Here is a 14218-nt window from a genome sequence, read left to right as displayed (position 1 = left end):
GGGAGGATGTGGGTTACCGCTTCGTTTTCCCCATTTCTGCTTCTTTATGCTTCATTATCCGTGTTTTGTGGTATCGAGTCGGTCGGATCGAGCCCGGAATGAGTTTGGTGAAGTTTGAGATATTTAGTCTCTTTTAAGAAGGTTTAAGTTAGAAAAGTCAACCGGATGTTGGCTTACGTGTTAAAGGGCTCGGATATGAGTTCTGATGGTTCGGTTAGCTTCGAGAGGTGATTTATGGCTTAGGAGCGTGATCGGAATTGATTTTGGAGGTCCGGAGTAGAATTAGGCTTGAATTGGTAAAGTTGATATTTTGGTGATTTCCGGTTGATAGATGAGATTTTGATATAAGGTTCGGAATGGAATTTCGAGAGTTGCAGTAGCTTCGTTGTGTCATTTGGGATGTGTGTGCAAAAATTTCAGGTGATTCGGATGTGGTTTGGTTGGGTTTTGATCAAAAGCGTGTTTCGGAAGATTTTAGAAACTTAGGCTTGAATTCGATGAGTTTTGGGTAATTTGATGTTGTTTGAGGTGTTTTGATGATTGGAACAAGTTTGAATAAGGTATTGTGTCATGTTTGTGCTTTTGGTTGAGGTCCCGGGGGCTTCGGGGTGATTTCGGATGGTTAACGGGAAGAATTGGTACTTAAGAGATTTCAAAAAATTGTTGCTTCTGGTGTTTTCGCACCTGCAACTTGGGACCGCAGGTGTAGTGCTGCACATGCGAGGGAGAAGGCCACAGATGCAAGATTTGGGTTGAAGGTCAGGAACCGCAGAAGCAGAGTTTTGGGCCGCATCTGCGGAATAGCAGATGCGGAAGGCGATTGCAGGAGCAGATTTGGGCTGGTTAAGTGAGTTCCACAGAAGTGGACTTGTGACCGCAGAAGCGGTGGAGGGGTCGCAGATGCAAAACCCCTGGGCAGAATGTATATATATTCTTTCTTCGCAATTTTTGAAGGGTTTAACCATTTTAACTTCGGATTGAGAGCTTTTGGGCGATTTTGAAGGGAGATTTCAAGAGAACTTCGATAAGGTAAGAATTTTGGACCTAAAACACACTTCTATGGTAATATTTTTCTTGGATAGGGACTGAAATTTAAGGAATTAAACGGCTAAAAATTGAAGAACTAGGGCTTGGGATTTTAAAATTTTGATTGGGGATTTGGAGGACCATTTGAGGTTGGATTTGAGAACTTTTGATATGTATGAACTCGTGGTGAGATAAGGAACCCGTTGATGTAAAAATTTCTGAGTTTCGAGAAGTGGGTCGGGGGCTCGGATTTTGCTAATTTCGGGATATTTGGTATTTTCGATTGTTTTCGCTGGGCTTTGTTCCCTTAGCATATTGTGACGTATTCGTTCTGATTTTGGATAGATTCTACGTGCATGGAGGCCGATTCGAGGGGCAAAGGCATCACGAGCTAGAGATGTAGCTAGTTCGAGGTGAGTAATGATTGTAAATGATGCTTAAGGGTTTGAAGCCCCGGATTGCACATCGTAGTGCTATATTGAGGTGAGACGCACGCTTGATGACGAGCGTGGGGTCGTGCACTATTGGGGATTGTGACTTGGTCCGTTCCGATTGATGATTTTACCGCGTATTTGACTGAACCTTATTTGTTATCATCATGACTTGGGCTGATTTCCATATTTGGGCTTCATGCCAACTACTTGAACCCCTTAGGGGATTTTTGTCACTATTTCCTCACTGTTTTGACTTATTTCTTGAACTCAGTCATGCTATTTTTCACTGTCTTACTACTCAGCCACTTTTACTCAGATTTGAGACTTAAATGATGTTTTGGGCTAAGAAATACTATTTTACTAATGCCTGAGGGGCTTGTGATTATTTTCGGATGGAGTAAGGCCGAGGTCCTGAGATACATATATACGCCACGAAGTGGCTTGATTGATATGAGGTCGAGGGCCTAGATTTGATGTCACGCGATGGCTTGACATTGCGCTTGGGCCGTAAGGGGTCCCTCCCGGAGTCTGTGCACTCCTAGTGAGCGCGGGTACCCATTGTGATATGAGATTGAGCCCGAGAGGCTGGTATTGTTCTGAGATTGAGCCCGAGGGGCTGGTATTGTGCTGAGATATTTCCCGAGGGGCAGATTTGTTGATACTACACCCGAGGGGAGAACTTTTATCTGTTTACTCTACATTACTTACTTGAAAATTACCTGTTTTACCTGTTGAAAGGAGATTTTACTTGATTTCTCACTGGTTTACTGTTTTCAAATGATGTTTTACTGCTTCGTTATAGAATGCCTTGTACTTTTTGTGTTTTCTTACTTTCAATCATTATTTATATTTATTACTCACTGGGTCGGAGTACTCACATTACTCCTTGCACCGTGTGTGCAGATTCAGGCGTAGCAGGTCCCGCTTCTGAGTGCTGATTTTTCCCAGTCCAGGCGGTGTTTCAGAGACTACGAGGTAGTTGTTGGCGTCAGCAGCCCCCGTATCTCCCTTATCTTGTTATTTCTATGTTCTTCAGTTGTACCAGATATTGTATTTAGTAGACTGATATCAGGATTCATAGTTGCTCATTACTTGTGACACCCCGGTTAGGGCTGTGTCGGATTGGATACTCCGCACCTTTATCAGTATTTTCTGTTGTTTAGTATCACTTAATCATGCTTATATTGTTTTCATGTTAATTAACTGCTTAAAATTGGAAATTTGGTTAAATTGGTTGGCCTTGTCTTCACGAGAGGCGCCATCACGACCGGGTTCGTGGTTAGGGTCGTAACACCCATCAAGTTTACACCGCGACAAATCTTGAAGTAGGGGGCATCTGTAGACATATAAAATTTATTGGGTCTAATCCATACAAAATTCGGATTAAATTCAATTGGGTTAAATAATTAATTTGGGCTTTACAAGTTAAATTAGTCCATTTTATTATTTTCAGGCCTAAAGTCCATTTCATCTTAATGCCCAAACTATACCATATGTCAAGTAACATGGCATATCCAGTCAAATTCCAGGACAATAAGGTGACGCCACGCGTTAAATGACGTGGCAATCCAAGTCAAAAAGCAAGAACCAACCACAGGTCGCCAAATGACAAAAATGACATGGGCCAATCAGAATCAAGCAAGTGAGTTCATATGTAGCTGGACTGTCCATCCCCTACAACTATAAATAGAGGGGTTACATAACTCTCGGAGGACATTCAGAGTTGGAGAAGAACACTCCGCAATTGGTGAATACATCCACAAACAGAGAGATCAATCATCAAGTGCTTAGTTCTTCGACAAAAGAGTGATCAACGGAGTTCTTCCTGGAGATCAACCCGTAACAACAAAGTGTTGCTCGACGTTCTTGGCGATTAAATACATCACAAGGAGGTCCGCATCATCCTACATTCGAGAAAGACGCTTCTCAAGCCCTCGAATCACAGAGAATTCTAGAGTGGAGAATCAAGGGATACATAGAATTGTACTCACAAATATTTATCAATAAAATCTCTTCTTCTTTATATTATTTTTATTGCAGTTTATTTTTTCGTCGTACGAAAATTTATTGCAAAAAGTTAAACCCATTGATTATCCATGTTTTAAGTGGATAATATGGATCTTGTGGTCCAGTCCTTCCTCGTACCCCGCATATAGCGGGAACTAATGCACCGGGCTGCCAAATTCATTATCCAGCTCATTTTTAATTGATAATACGAGTGTATAACTATTTTCTTTATTCATTTTGCCACCACTAATCACGATCATCTAACAATGAAACATTTTAAGGCTATACGGCTATGGACATGCAACCAACCAAATGTATCCTTTTTGCTGTTAAAAGTCTTGACCAGTATTTAAATGGTTCTTTAGTTCCATTCATTTCTTTGCAATTTAATTAGCATATCATTATTTAATTAGAAAAGAAGCCCTCTTAATTAACACTAATACTTTTGGTGTTATCTGACAAATCATATCTTGCATAGTCGAATTGCACTTAATTATAGGATCTTATCAGCCTAACATTGATATTAAATGTTAAATTTTATAGCTACCTATAAGTGGAAAGTTGGTATTACCAAACTCACTATATTAAAAACAACCATTGAAGTTCACCAATCACTTCTATGATTGCAAAATCAGATATGTATTGCATTAGTAGGTCAAGAATGAGTAAATAGTACGGGCTAACCAGTTTCGGACCGATAATTGAAAAATATTCAGTATTTATAAAGTCATTGAAAAATAGTCACTATTTTGTTGAAACACGAAAAGTTCCAGCATAATATGTTGGATTATGGAGCTCCTGCATATAAGCTTCAAGCATATTATGTTGGAACTTCAGTACATGAAAAGTTCTAACATAATATGCGGGATCATATTATGATGGAGTTCCATCACATTATAAAATTTCAGTATATTATGCTAGAAACTCATATGTAAAATAGTCGAATTGTAGCATATTATACTGGAATATTTTCGGATTTTTAAGAGTATTTTGTTCAGATTTTATCTTTACATGAAAAGTGGCTAAATTTCGATTACTCTTGAAACTGTGGTTATTTTTCAATTATCAGTTGTAAATATGACTATTTCTAATTTTTAGATTACACTCTTAAATTTTTGTCATCCCTATTCTCCAAAGATATTGGCCCGGGGGGGGGGATTTATTAAGTGAATATCACGATCCAAAATTCACTAGTCGTGATAGCACCTAATCCAACCCGCTAGGTAAACCAACCCTACTATCCAATTCCCGTAATATTTAATAAGGCAATTTAAACAAGAGAATTATCTAAATCTTATACACTTTTCCAAGGACTGGTAGTACAAATCATGAGCTTCTAAGAATAGAATTTACAAAGCAGATATGAAGTAAATACATCTTCTTTTTGGAAAGTACATAAACAGAGTTTTATAAATCTACGGCTACCATGAACAAGAGGCAGCTACAACCGGAACACAGGTACATCTTCAAATCCAACAACCATCGAACACAGCAACAACAACAGACAACATCTGCACGCAGTGCAGAAATATAGTATCAGTACAATCGATCCCATGTACTGGTAAGTAACAAACCTAACCATAAGTTGAAAGTAATGGCGAGCTAGAACATGGGTCGATTCCAACACCAATAACCAAAAGCAGTTCATAACAACGTAGAGCATATAAATGAGGAAGTAACTCAGAGATATAATCTCAGTTTTTTCACAACTTTTTCGAAAATAGTTCGCTTTTCAAGAATATCAATGAAACTCAAATCCTTTACCGAAATCGTCATAAAATATGAGATAGTTTGAAAACGGTAATTTTTCTAAAAATCCTTTTCACAATAAATAAGATATTTCATTTTTTTCCAGATAACAAGTGTGAAATACCTCTCTATACCACATGTCAATGTGTGTAAAAAGTTATGAATGACGTAATACCGTACAACATGAGAAAAAATACATCTCTATGCCTGTATGTTATGTGTGTATGCTAATGCCATGTATCTTAGAGATGAATCATGTACTCATACTCTCAGAATACTCAATCTCACTGTCTCACACTTTTCACTCATCATGCTCAACCACTCGGTACTGTATATGGCCCATTTGGCACAGGAAAGATCCATCCCGGAATATATACATCACTGAACATCAGTCACTCAATAACGAGAAAGGCCAATCCGGCCCCATAGAGAAGATCCATCTCCAGGTATATAAATGCTTTGGACAAGATCCATGTCCAGGGAAGATCCATCCCTCAATATAATCAACCACGCTCACTGGGTATGTACAGACTCCGGAGAGGCTTCTTCAGCCCGAGCGCTATCACAATCCAGATGCAGGCATAAATCAATATAACATGTTGTGGCATGCAGCCCGATCCTATAAATGTCACTCATAATCAGGCTCTCAGCCTCATTCAATCATCAATCTCTCCAGTCTCACCTACGGGCTCACAATGTCATGAAGACTAACACGGAACAATGATATGATGTGCCAATGAATAATAACTGAGACTGAGATATGATATAAATGCATGAATATGACTGAGTACAAAATATCAATAAAAACTAGTGGGATGACAGCAAGAAATGACCACTATGGGTCCCAACAGTATCGGCATAAAACCGACAACCTAACAAAGATTTTGTACTCACTTGACCATTGAGTATGTTTTTGGGTTGCTTCAAGGGGATTCAAAATATAATATATAGAGGCACAAACTGAATTTTGCCTTATATACACCGTGCAATTTTCCGGCGAAGGAGGTTCGGATGAACACCCTTCCGCCCCATTAAATCCGCACATCTCATGAGAAATTCATCAATTCCATTTTAGTTAATGAAATGGGTACCATATTTTCGTCATTAAAGAATTCTCCTCAAAGACGAAATAAGATCATAATCTCTCTTCCACTAAGAAGTCTTTGAAGTATGTGTTTTAAATGGAAAAAAAATAGTTCAAGATATTGTAGGAAGAGAATGGAGAGATAATAAATAAAGTGTCCTTATTGTTATAAATATATTACATTATGGATGTTCATTTAGTACTTCGTTGTAAATAAACTTCCTAAAGAAGCTTATCCATATGGGACTCCGCCGTAAATATGTTTATCTATTTAGTACTCTATTGGAAATAAGCTTCCTGAAGAAGCTTATCACTTTGGTACCCAGTTATGGACAAACATTATACCCGGTAGAAGATTATTCATACCAAGTACAATGAGCTTATCCTTTTAGTACTCCGTTATGGATAATCATTACCCCTAGTAGAAGATTATCTATACTGGGTATAATGAACTTATCCATTCAGTACTCCATTATGGATAAACATTGCTCTCAGTAGAAGATTATCCATATCCGGTATAATAGCAGCTTACACAGCAGCTTGTACTAGCAGCTTGCAGTAGCAGCTTGCAGTAGCAGCTTACACATCAGCTTCCTTTCTTCTATAAATAGAAGAGATTTCAATTCATTATGTACATCAGTTTGAATTCGAATAATATATCAGTTTCTCTATATACTTGTCTTTACTTTACAGTCGTTATTTCATAACACGCTATCAGCACGAGACTGTGCGATCTCGAGCAAATACTTTGAAATTATCTGAGGTACGAACTTTCTTTTTCTATATAATGTCAAATCTTTCTAAACTTAAATTTGTAGCCCTGGATATATCGGGCAAAAAGTTACATGTCTTAGGTGCTTGATGCTGAAATTCATATTGATGCGATGGGTATGGCAGACACCATCAAGGATAAAAATCAGGCATCAAACCAAGACCATGCCAAAGCAATAATATTCCTACGCCATCACCTTGATGAGGGCCTGAAAATGGAATATCTCACTATTAAAGATCCAGTCATACTATGGAATAATTTGAAAGATAGATATGACCACCTGAAGATGGTCGTTCTTCCACAGGTACGTTATGATTGGACTCATCTAAGGCTACAAGATTCTAAATCTATAAGTGAATATAATTATGTTATGTTCAGAATTATTTTCCAATTAAAATTATATGGTGATAATATTACTGTTCATGATATGTTGGAGAAAACTTTCACCACTTTTCATGCCTCGAATATGCTCCTGCAGCAGCAATATCGAGAGATGGGATTTAAAAAGTATTCTGAACTTATCTCATATCTTCTTATAGCCTAGCAACATAATAGGCTATTAATGAAAAACCATGAAAGTCGACCTATTGGTTCTTGTCTATTCCCTGAAATGAATGAGACGAACTTCTACCAAGCTAGACGTGGAAGAGATCGTGGCCCCAGTGTGGTCATGGCCGTGGTCGGGAAAGAAATTTTAATCATGGTAATAATAATGCACCAAAGAACCCTCCTCACCACCAGCAGTGGAAAAGGAAGGAACAAAAGCATGAAGCGGTGCAAGCACCAAATGCAGAAAATACATGTTATAGATGTGAAGAAAAAGGGCACTGGTCACGTACTTGTCGTACGCCAAAGCACCTGGTTGAGCTTTATCAAGCCTCCCTAAAGAAGACAGAGAAAAATGCTGAAGCAAATTTTATTTCTGAAGATAATTTAGACTTCATGCATTTGGATGTAGCTGATTACTTTGCACTCCCAGAAGGAGAAACAAGTCATGTAATCGGTAGTGAATATGTAGAAATGTAAATATTTTAATTTTTGTTGTTTGTAATAGATAGTATGGTTATGTAATTGTTGTACATAAAGAAAAATTATGATTTGATAATGATGTTTACTATAATATATCTTGTTTATGTCATTTTGAAGAATGTGGATAACATTATTAGATCAACTTAAACTCTAGCAGAGTTTGCAAGAAATATACAACCACCAGAAGTGGTTATATTTCATATATCTCATTGTAATTATATTTTGTTAACCACCAGAAGTGGTATATGCCTATGATCACCAGAAGTGATAATTTAAGCTTTTTATGGTTACAATTGAAGATAATCTACATAAATATTCTCTATATTAAATGCACGCCTCGATTTGCTCCTGAAGTAGTAAATATTTTAAAAGAGATTGACGCATCACAATTTGATGTGATTAATGCGCATTCAGATAATTATGTTCGATTTCCTGAAGGATGAGAACTTTGGATAATATTAATCCATTCTCTGAAGTGAATGTGACAATATTAATAAATCTGATAAATATGAACGCGCTCTTGATGTGAATATATTACAATTCACCTCCAGAAGAGGTAATATAATTGAGAGAATATATACTCAATATTTCATATTTTAAATTTGTTCCTGAAGAAGTAACACAATTGAAATTGCCTCATGAAGTAGGAAAATATTATGAAGAAGAGTTTTCTTGTGCTTAAACAATTGTTTTACATTGTTTATTTGATTGTGATTTTCTCTCATGATACCAGAAGTGTATAGAAATATTTGATAGTACAAAATATATCAACAACTCCTGAAGAGCTAACTGTTTACCTAGAAAACACATGACACCAGTAGTGTCCGATAAATATTAGATTGTGGATAATAAATGAAGGCTCTTGAAGAGTTTATATAAAAATATGTCATTCATATTATATGATTATGGTCAAAACATATGTTGTAGTAAACCTGAAGTTTACTAATACAAATAGTTATTATATTGATACTACAAATGATTGGAAGATTGAAAATCTTTATGTTTCCGCTAGAATTTAATATTACTTGTTCTGAGTTTAGCATTTATCCTGATGTTAGGGCTGTTATTGTGTGTTTTAAATTTGGGACTACGGGACGGCATCCCGGAAGATCCCCTGCACGTGATATGTTCTGAATTGAGGGTGCGGGATACCAAGAGATCCCTAGCACATGTATTAGTAAGTATTGAGGATACCAAGAGATCCTCGGGATACCAAGAGATCCCTCGTGTATATGATGAGGATACCAAGAGATCTTCGGGATACCAAGAGATCCCCAGCACATATATTGAGGATACTAAGAGATCCTTGGGATACCAAGAGATCTTCATCACACATATTGAGGATACTAAGAGATCCTCGGGATACTTTACCTATAATGTTTTCTTTATCCTATCATTTATTATGTTTTATCTCAGTAGGGCCCTGACCTTCCTCGTCACTACCCGACTGAGGTTAGGCTTGGCACTTACTGAGTACCGATGTGGTGTACTCATGCCCCTTCTGCGCATGTTTTTCATGTGCAGATCCAGGCACCTCCACCCAGGCGCACTATCCTTGAGGCAGGGAGAGCTACGGAGACTTCGAGGTACATCTGCAGACCGAAGAGTCCTTCTTTACTCTATCTGTAGTATTTAGCCTTCTATCGTACTCTTGTTGTAGACATTTCTGGAGATTAGAGCATTTTGTTACAGTACTTCTTCTAGCTTGTGTTGTCGTGAGTTTCCAGGTTTTGGGGTGATATTGTAGACTTCCGCATTATTGAGTTGTATATGCCGATCGACAATTATAAATACAGTTTTTCTTTTAGTTGTTCAGTTTTAATTAATTATTCCACAAGTTATGTTGTTTCTCCACATTGTTAGGCTTACTTAGTCGTAGGGACTAGGTGTCATCACGACATGTTCACGGAGGACAAACTGGGGTCGTCTATACACCACTCCTTTTTATACTCTTGTTATAAACAATGCAGGAAAAGTGAATATGTTAGATAGATTAATTGTTATTGTAGTACTCAGTCATAATAAATTAGTGAAACTTATCTCCTACACCATTAACACTGTCATGCCACCAAATGCTCTAACATTAATATTCAGATAGCTATCAACCTAAGTATTAAATTTCTTAATTAAAGGAGTCCAAAAAAACAAATAGAAGGCTTAGGCGTGATTATATATGGGGAACTAAATGGAAATCCACTTGACCCACATAGGAAAACTCGACTTTCAACATAATGAACCATCTTCACACTATTAATATCAGATCGAGCACAAGGCAAATCCGAGAAAGATAACTAAAAATTCCTTTATCCCTTTCTAAGTAAAAGCATATACTAACAGGAAAGCTCTATCACGATGAGAAGACTATCTATGATTAAGTAAGCGAACATGCTCAGTCAGATGATTTTTTCTTTTTCTAAAGTAAGTTTCTATCAGGAGACTCGTAGTTTTTACTGGCAGATGATGTTTCTTATTTCTTTGTTTCACCTTTCACCTATACTTATTATCTGAACAAGATCTTTTAGATAGTGAGTTTGTATCTTTCTACCAAAGGAAGCACATTCTTCCTTTGCTCGTGCAAAACTGGTATATTGCTTACGAATAGCACATCACTTTAGAAACTTTGGTTCACATATAAGAGCTTTCTAACTTAGCTCATACATAAGGATATATTAGCTAACGATAGCACATCGTATGATAAACTTAAAAGATGTAGATAAAATTTGATAGTACAAGCAAGCATAAAGTACTAACGGTGGTCCACATTCCAAAAGGTAAAACAGAACTCCAGTTTAATTTTCCCCACGAGAGAACGGAAAGGGAGCAGACTTCAAAATGACAGTCCAGGGTATGAGAATCAGGAGATTACAACTATTACCAGTTACATTATCAACCTATCCTCATACTACCCTCCCCAGACCCCGCTTGTGAGATTACACTGAGTTTGTTGTTGTTGCTATCCCAATTCCTTAATAAAAGAAAAAGTAATTGCCCCAGGAGTTTTACAAAATTAACAAGTCTTATGATTTGATTTCTTTTTTCTTTCCCTTGTTCTTTAAAAGAAGCTTTGTGGTTCAACAATTCAAAGATAATTATTCAATATGAATACCCAATTGATGTGTTCTACAATAGCTACATCAAATGCATCTTTCATTTGCTTACCAGTCTCAACTCGACCTAATGCTCTAATAATAATGCATGTTTCCTCGCACTAATAGGATCATTAGAGTAATAAAAACATGGAAGAGTAATAAAAACAATAGTTTGAGTTGTTCTACGCAACAACTATTCCAAAAATTATAAGAGCTTTCGCAGTTTTACCTAATTTTTACGCAACATCTATTCCAAAAATCAAGAAAATAAGAAAGCAAAACTCACCTTATAACTGTACAACCAATGCTAATAAATTTGTGCAGGAAGAGAGAAGACTGAAAGAGACAAAATTGGAAGAGGAGTTGAGCAATTGGGAAAATTTGGAGGAAGAACATCATAGACGCTGTGCAAATCTGGAGGAAGGAGACAACAAATATACAGCAAAGAACTAATATAATAACATCAAACATAGTAACATAATTTGCAACATCGATTACTGGTTAGTAGTTCCTTTTTACTTTAAAAATGCAAGTAAAGAACAAGCAATTCATTAACATTGACAATCACCTAAACTTATTTATAGCTTAAAGATCATGAACCTATAGTACAGTAACATTATTTTATGAAATTATATACTAAATACAAATATGGTCTCTTTCCTTAGCCAATTATATTAGTAGAAAAGACTAAACTATTTCCAACCTTTTAATTAAATACCTGTAAGAGTAGTAAAATTTAAGAAATTATTACTGAATCTAATAAGTGGATAGCGGAAGTTAAATCACCTTGTAAAGTTGAAGACAGCAAAGGAGTGAGTCCAGGAACTAATTCAATTTTGGAATTTTGGCAGATATAATCCTAGCGATACAAAGCGGCTTTAGTTGAGAATTTACCATAACTACATTCATAACTCTCGTAATTGCCTTGGTACCCCACCCACTCGCTTTATCAATCCCTAATTGCAATATGGAAATAGAAAAAAATTGTGTTTTGGGGGTCTAGATGTGCGTGCTTTAACAAGCAATCATACTCTTAGAAACCTGTAGTTTATAATTACTTTCTTCTGTAATTAGGTATTTGTCCCAGTTTTTTCTGGAACAATGTACTCAATTCAAACAATTTCTACGTAACAGCTATTCCAAAAATCAAGAAAATAAGAAACCAAAACTCACCTTATAACTGTACAACCAACACGAACAAACTGTCCAGGAAAAGAGAAAATTGAGAGAGACCAAGGAAATTGGTAGAGGAGTTGAGCAGCTGTCACAACTTCGAGGAAGAACAGCGCAGAAATGCAAAGCTGGAGGAAGAACCGTCTGGTCGTTTGAGCGGTGCAAAAGAACGTGTCAAAACTAAAGCAGGGTTAGCACGTGGCTTAGGCCAAAAGATTTACAATTTTTCCAAAATGCCCTTGAAAAGATTTGCAATTTGTCCAAAATGCCCCTGATGACCCTAAGCTCCTCAAACCGTCCCTTATTAATATACTAGTGGAAATGGCCCGTGCTGAGCCCGAGCCCAAACTTGATAAAAATAGCAGCTTTTATTAATTTATAAAGAAAATAAATAACCTAAATGATCTTTTGGATAGCAGTAAGTTTCTTTCGATTTAGTCTTAAAAACTTGGATACATAGTAGAGCGAAGAAAATAAATTCAAGCAAAAAAAGGGTCATACTTAGTGCTAGCCTTTCAACCCACTATTTACATTAGTTACATGACCAATATGTTTACCGGCTAACAAAAATATAAATGTACATGCCAGTAAGTCACACAAAGTGACCTGCATTGTCCATATCTTCTGCAATATTAGAAAGAAAAGGACGTCAGTAACGGCAAGTAGCAAGGTATCTGGTAGCTTAAAAATATAGCGGTTGTTCTTTGCATTACCTGTCAAACACAAGCTAGCGACCTTCAAACACGTATGTACATAGCATGAGAAAGCGTATATACAACCATTTTACATAGTTATAACACCCTGCGAACAAAACAGATGTAAGATCTACAATGGTACCTTTTTTCCTTAACCAAAAAATATTTTATCAGTAAACCACAATTTATATTGAAAAACATGTTGCATAACCTTAGTCAGTTATACCAATACAAGGGAAATAAAAGTGCAAGGTAGAAAGTATAAATCAATTTAGACAAAAGAATGTCTTAAAAAACATGTACTAATAAAGTAGTACTACTTTATAAGTAATTTTTTATTAGGAATAAAAAGTGTAACGGTAGTAAATTGAATAAAATAAGTCAGTCAATGCAGCAGTTATGCAATATATTATCATAGGAACTTAGAGAATTCTTTTGTAGGCATGAACACTGGAACATTACTGATGTTTAATGAAAGGTAGTGCACTAGAAATTTAGCTAATAATGGGTTGTCAACATTATCAACACAACTATTAATTGGTCTGTCTTTTCTTTTTGGATTGCCTGCGGGAAGGCGTTCTTTGAAGATGATGAATGTGAGTGAATTAGAGCTTATGAATGAATATAGAATGGAATGGAATATGCAGTAGTTTTTTTTTAATTTAAAGTTTTCTTTGAGTTGTTTGTGATTCAACTATAATCTGCTACTCATACATCAGAAATAAAAGAATTTATTCTTGAACATGAATAACAAGTTCCTAAAAGTTTATCATCTGTAAGTATGGGAAAAAGTAATGAAAAAGTAGAGATAAAGTTTATTAACCTTCATTTTTTCTTCGGGGGGGGGGGGGGTCTCCAGTTCAGTTTGTTGCCTCTTGGTAGAAGAGCCACCTTCTGTAGTTAACGTGGTCTTCAGCTCTTCTATGGGTGTAACTTGTTCCACATTCAACTGACTGTTGTCTTCATTTTCTTTCTCTTTCTTCAGGTCAACATTTTCCAATTTAGTGTTACTGCTCTCTCCAATTTCTTTAGAAGCCACTGGTGCGGGCAATTGAAACAAATCTTCCTTCACATAGTAGGACACAATGAACAACCGCGGATCAGAAGTTCTAGAAAATATTTTTCTCAGTTGTATCTTGAAGAGTTTATAAGGAAGACGT

The 14218-nt window shown here is 36.5% G+C and overlaps 1 long non-coding RNA gene across 2 annotated transcripts; it reads right to left on the bottom strand.

The window, feature by feature from the left end:
• Window positions 1-4750: 4750 nt before the first annotated feature.
• Window positions 4751-12554, bottom strand: LOC142164160 (uncharacterized). 2 transcript variants are annotated; one of them, XR_012694696.1, is made up of 3 exons: window positions 12364-12554; window positions 11477-11604; window positions 4751-4978 (listed from the first exon to the last, which is right to left on the bottom strand). It is a non-coding gene; the product is annotated as an uncharacterized LOC142164160 (long non-coding RNA). The 2 variants fall into 2 exon arrangements; XR_012694697.1 differs by lacking the exon at window positions 11477-11604.
• Window positions 12555-14218: the final 1664 nt, after the last annotated feature.

The sequence above is a fragment of the Nicotiana tabacum genome, chromosome 9 (genome assembly GCF_000715075.1).
Source record: "Nicotiana tabacum cultivar K326 chromosome 9, ASM71507v2, whole genome shotgun sequence".
NCBI classification, from domain to species: Eukaryota; Viridiplantae; Streptophyta; class Magnoliopsida; order Solanales; family Solanaceae; genus Nicotiana; species Nicotiana tabacum.
The sequence above is the reverse complement of the archived record's forward strand: the minus strand, read 5'-3'. Positions and strand labels throughout refer to the sequence as shown.